Genomic DNA, 6,311 nt, shown 5'->3' on the forward strand with positions numbered 1-6,311 from the left:
TCCTTCAAGATCAATCACTTTTTTCCCTTTGTCCTCAGCTACAAATGATGGTGATTTGGGTACTCTTTCATGCTTTCTTTGTCTTTGTGCCTCACTGAATTGATGTTGTAATTCTCTATTTTTCTTTTGCAACAAAGCAATGGTGTAATGAGATTTTCCTAGTCTTTATTGTAACTCAACTATCATAAGGTCTTTCTCATCTTGCTTTCTAGATTGTCCTTCTTCAACATGAATTTATTGACCTTCACCTCCAATCTCTTGGTCTTCAAATTGTTGTGTCAAAGTTATTTAAGAAGAACTGATTTCCTTTTGAGGAATTTCTTGTTCTGCCACCTTCTGGTCGGTACCTCTTCTTCTAGATCTTTGTGGAATCTTTATTTTCTCAAAAGAAACAACTTTCTTTGCCTTTTGTATTTCACTTTCCTTTCTCGTATTTGCTTGAGATCTTGTAGTTATCCTTTTCTTTGTTGGCTCTTCAACTGAATCCTCTTTCTCTCGTGTGCCTTGAGATGCTTTCGGTATGGGGTTTTGCTATGATCCTTCTCTTTCTTTCTAATGTAGAGATCTTTAGTTGGTGAGTATTACCACTATTTTATGCTTAAGGATGATAGATGTGAGCAATTTTGAGCATATAATGATCAACCTCCTAGGGAGTTGTAAACATAACAAAATGAACCTAGATGAAGGAAACAAATTGAAAACAGGGACATATTTGGTGTGTGCTTTCTTTAAAAAAGGTGATGAGATGATGTTTCGAGGAATGCGGGACTAGTTTCTTGGTTAATGGATGAAGATATTTGCAGACATCTCATTGTGCAAACAGGGTTTAGGCAAGGTAAGGGAAATTAAACTTTTTTAGGTTTAAACAAGAAATATATGGGAAACAGATGTCATAACAGGTATCTAAGAGGCATGAAGGTTGATTTGAACAAACATGGCTGAATCATATGGCAAATAAGAATGAGAATTAAAATTTTGAAATAGTATGTTTGTGAGTAGTCGTTTCAAAAAAATTTATTGTTTTTCATACTTGTATGTTGATCTGGGAAAAACGAAGACATTGGTTTTGCAGAGGCAGACGTGTGGATGGTGATTTATTGAAGAAACTATAGAAATTCTTGCATAGGTGATGCCAAGATGAGGGGGAATCTTTGCGTAATCACTTTGCGTAGTTAGGTTTTGTGCAGTATTTGTGGAGTTAGGCACAATGAATGCTCGAAACTCTCCAATCGACCTTATTTCTATGTTGTGATGCAAAATTTTCACATTCCCCTTGGGGAAATGAGGGATATGGAATGAAATAGAGAAAGGAAATGATGGGTTAAAGTATTTAGAGAAGTGATATATGGACAATGATGAGGAGAGATGAAATGAGTGGATTGGATGAGTGAAGTGAAATGGGAGGGAGATCTTTGATGATGGGACACTACAGGTGATTAGGTTTCTCTTTCATTACTTGTACCTTTAGATGAAATCACTAATCATTTCTAGCGAGGATATTTAGGATCCAAATGTTATTATCAACATTTTCATGGAAATAATTTCATAAATGAATCATTATTTGCATCTCCCAAACCCAAATAATGAGGTACAACAACAACTTATCCTATAAAATTTATAGGACCCTAACACCATGATTCCTTATGTTCAATTTCATTGCATTCAATTAATAGGAAGAAATTCAAGTCCTTCCAATGCATTTGTATTCTTGCCGAACACTTACTTCTTCTAGTCTCCCTGCATTAGTCACATTATCCACATGCTTTCAAATAGTGTTAGTATCATTAGCATAACAACAAGTCAATACCAAAGGTTCCTTTTAATCATTTATTCACAAATTTATTTAGGTATATCCAATCATACCAAGCTCGATTTGTCTAATGGAGAATAAAGGAATAGTGGATCTGCTCAAATCCCGAAACCAGTGCCTAACTAAAGCAATTCATCTCAAGGAATTCAAGTGCTTCTATTGAGCTAGTCTAAGCCATATATCTTGTATTTGTAGAAAAATTCAACACGATGAGAGAAAATGACAACATAGTGGTAATCACCCATAATAAAATTGTAAAATACTAATTAAATTGGGTTTTGAGATTGAATTTTTCATAAGAATAGGTCTCAATGACATAGGAAACATGACCTCCATCCAATCATAAAGAAGGCCCTAGTCAATGATATTTAATCTAGCATGGATTAAAATGTTATATTTGAAATTTAATGACAACCTTAACCATGTCCTTAACTCAGAAAATAATTTATTTGTACTCAAAATTACATCACACATAGTCCAGTTATGCAATATGATTGCCTCCCTTTTTTTTCTTAACTATCTTCCTAACACTGCTCGAACGCCTTTTTGGGCCATGAATAATCCAGTGTGTCTATTTAAAGCACTCAACACTTCGTATACATGAATCATAAACGAACGTTACACTGTTTTGAATATCCACAACCTCTTAATGTCCACGACACTATGCGTAATAGGGTTTGAACCTAGGTCATCAACATCTTGACACCCACCCTTAAAAATTAGATCACAACATTTTTAAGTAATGCTTCAAGCTCTACTCGCTTCTTCTCAAGCTCTTGAGTCTCTCCTTTCAACTCCCTCTATATTTGTTCTACTTCCTGATATTTCGCTACACGGTAATTTAGTGCCTCTTCCTTTCTTTATGCTTGTTATCTACAATCTTCTTCTCTGCCTTTGTTGTTCAAATGGCTAGGAATTCTGCAATAAGTGTCAATTTATCCACCATTTGGGCATACATCTCCTTTGAGTCTCCAATGTGTATAATTATTTCTTCCTTTCCAAGAAAAAATTAATTCTTGACCTTATCCGAATAATGGTCTATCATTTCTTTATATCCTCGAAAAAATTAATTCTTGAGCTTATCCGAATAATTGTCTATGATTTCTTTATATCCTCAATAGTAGCAGGTGAAACTTCATCAGACTTTCCTTGATCATCCCTTCGAGGGTCCAAAAATTTATTCTCCATTAATTGTGATTTCAGATCGAAGATCTCCACATCTATTCTTGACAACTCTGCATTCAACTTGAGTCCAATAATCAGAACTTGTGAAAAATGCAACAATTTGTCACGTTTCACTAGCACTTCTTATTGATAGCCAAAAAATTATTTTTCCAGGTCCTTTATAAAACTTATGATAGAATTTTGCACCTCTTTACCCCTATCAAGAACACTTCAAATAGCGCAAACAATGGGGGAACTTCATCTTCACTTGGTGCTTGAAGAATCTTCATTCAAAGACAAGAGCCAACCGTAGATGTTGTAATGTTTTCCAATGCTTGATTATTAAGAAAAACATCATGAAAATTCGTCGGTTCATATCCATTGTGTAGATCATACAAAAAAACAATAGAAGATTTTCTTGGTGATGCACTACCATTGTTAGATATCAGAACCTATTCCTTGTTTCTCTCTCCTATATGAACCAAACATTTGAAATCCTTGTCAATTTTCCTCATCGAAATCAAGTACCTTTGTAGTGCCTCGACCCTCTCGATTTACCTAACAGACAGAGAAATGTCTTCCAATATTCTCAAAACAATTTTAAATCTATTTTCGTTTCATACAGAGTTACAAACCTGGAAGATTTTGGCCCCTTCGACGACAACTTGGTGAGCATGTTGAAGAATGGTTCATTCATAGCCGAGATTGTATCCTAATCTTGTATGGTGTGATGACTATATGTATATGTCTCGATTACTCCATTATTATATTTGATTTAACTATGGTCTTATGGATGTATGGGAACAATTATGAAGTCTTTCTCTCTGTAACTTAGTATATTAGCTTATTTTTCTGCTAAATATCAATAGTGCTCTCATGGTAGTGTAATAATTGAGGTGTTTGACTCATGAATTATATCACTTACTATGCATTTCATTATCTTGGTACCTTTGTGACTAGGTCTGTTTTTATTTTATTTTTATATAGTTGAATTGGATTGTGAGGCATTCTGCTACACCAATCTTCACCATACCCCTTATGTCCTACATTTCACTACAATCATGTTCTATAAAATCCTAGAATTATGTCATTGTGTAGAGATGTTATTCCCTCTACCTCAATGGCCATGTTCATGGTCATTCTTAACTACGACATTGCTTCCAATTCATAGATTCTGAGAAATGGGATCTTATGTTGTCGTGACATAGTCTCCTTTGTTTTCCAGTTGGTTTCTTGAGCATTAAAATAATGAAATCTGGGGTCAGTTTTATAGTGGTGCGTTGCAGGGGGTAGACCCTTAACAACTTAATGCTTTGAGTATGACAAGCATGTTTCTCTTTAGATAATTTCAATGTATCAATCACACTTTTAAATCTCTAGGAGCCATTTAGCAAGCTAATATAGAAAATTGAATTTAGTGCGTGCTCAGTTTCAACCATCTTTCCATATACTCCTACAACTACTTCTGGTTAACGTTCATAGCAAAGGCCTTAGATAAACTCATTATGTAAATTTTCATAAGGGGATAGATTCATTACATGCATATCTAACAGTGGAAGAACCTAATAAGAATGACCCATCTCTTGTTTAGTTCTCATCTTTATATTGAATGTAGTACCCCCTGGAAAAGTATTGGCACACTTTAAATCATGACAAGGGACACATTTAGTATAATTTGATGGGCAAGAATTTGTTCCTTCTACCCCAAAATTGGGAACCACCTAGTTACTTAATTGTTATGTCCTAATCGAAATTAATAATGTTGGTATTTAGATCAGTTGCTTAGTGACAAATTTTAGGTCCACATGCTATCCTCCCCTTCTATGCTAAATTTCAAACGCAGTAAAGAGACATTGAAACCCAGATGTCCACAGGCTGGAATCATTGCCACTAATAGGATAAAATATCCCTCTATCCCTATAAGTTAGAATTGATAGCCAATAATGTGAATGTTTAGACTAAAATTTATGTGTTTGGTCTATCTAATACATTAATGGATTGTTTTCATCACTGGGAAGACTTAAAGAATCTTCCAATTCTAACAACTTATTCAGTCTCTTATACTTCCATCCAAAATATTATCGTTCTAGTTTCATTTATTGTATCCTTGGTGGAATACTATATCAAATCCATATAATCACATTCATCGCAACACAAGATATGAAAGATAGGAGATAGATATCATTCATATAAAATAGAGACATAAATAATTGTGATTGTCTTGACACTACACAGGACCTTGGATTTGGTATAATTGTTGAAGGGTACAATCTTAATGACTTCAGTCTACCCATACTGGATATTAACAAAATAAAATACTCTATTACATGGGAACCTAGTACAAACCTAGAATAAGATGACAACCTACCCTAGCCAAGAAAAAGTTGGGATGTCAAGCCTCAAATAACCAAAAATGCTCTTCTAGATCTTACTGAGCTCATTTTTTGTAAAAATAGAGTCTTGGGAATAACTGCTCACATCATCCTCAACGCATATTCAGATTTTTTTTACTATTGAAAAAAAATTGCATTTAAAACAAAAAACTTGGGAATAACTTCTCACATCATCCTCCACACATATTCAAATTTTTTTACAATTGAAAAAAATTGCATTTAAAACACAAGACTGAGAAACAAAATTTAGGCTTTCATGTTCTGATTATCTCAAACCCCTTCTTAAACAACAATTCTCTTGATGATAATGAGAATTTATTGTGCAATGAACTAGTGTTTGTGATTATAAGTTCTGTTATCTATTTTTTTTTTTTTTTTTTAATAACACTATAACTATGCTTAAAAACCAGATGCAATTGTGCAGGAATATCTACTATTTCAATTCAAATCTGAGTATGTGCATCTATCTCCCAACAACGTGTGTGAGAAAGCCTGAAAGTCGAACATAATAATAGATTTACCTCCTTGTCTGTGAAAGTATAGTCGCAAATATCTTGCATAGAAATGTTGGGTTAGAATCACACTTTGTGATCAATTGATTAGTTCTTTGAAGGAGACTTGGTTTCTTGTCCATTGGACTTTAGGTTTTATGTAACAATAATGTTCTCCAATTCATTCAAAACCAAGTCTCTATTTCATTTGCACATAAGTTAGAAAAAAAAGAACCTTTAAAATAAATATTTGTCACTCACAAATGTGAAACATTAAAAAATAATACATAACTAAGGAAGGCATTTCACATCTCACTAAAATGAAGCCATGTAACCACTCATATCAGTGATGAGAACAATACAACATCATTTCACATCTCACTAAAATGAAGCCATGTAACCAGTCATACCAGTGATGAGAACAATACAACATACTTTAAACAAAGGAAGAAG

General features: G+C 33.8%; 1 pseudogene; it reads right to left on the reverse strand.

Moving 5' to 3' along the window:
- Positions 1-2,529: 2,529 nt before the first annotated feature.
- Positions 2,530-3,736, reverse strand: LOC149165058 (uncharacterized; annotated as a pseudogene).
- Between the last annotated feature and the right edge of the window lie 2,575 nt (positions 3,737-6,311).

The sequence above is a fragment of the Pinus tabuliformis genome, chromosome 5_1 (assembly GCF_031772625.1).
Source record: "Pinus tabuliformis cultivar Carrire ecotype Pingquan chromosome 5_1, CPIR1, whole genome shotgun sequence".
Taxonomy (NCBI): domain Eukaryota; kingdom Viridiplantae; phylum Streptophyta; class Pinopsida; order Pinales; family Pinaceae; genus Pinus; species Pinus tabuliformis.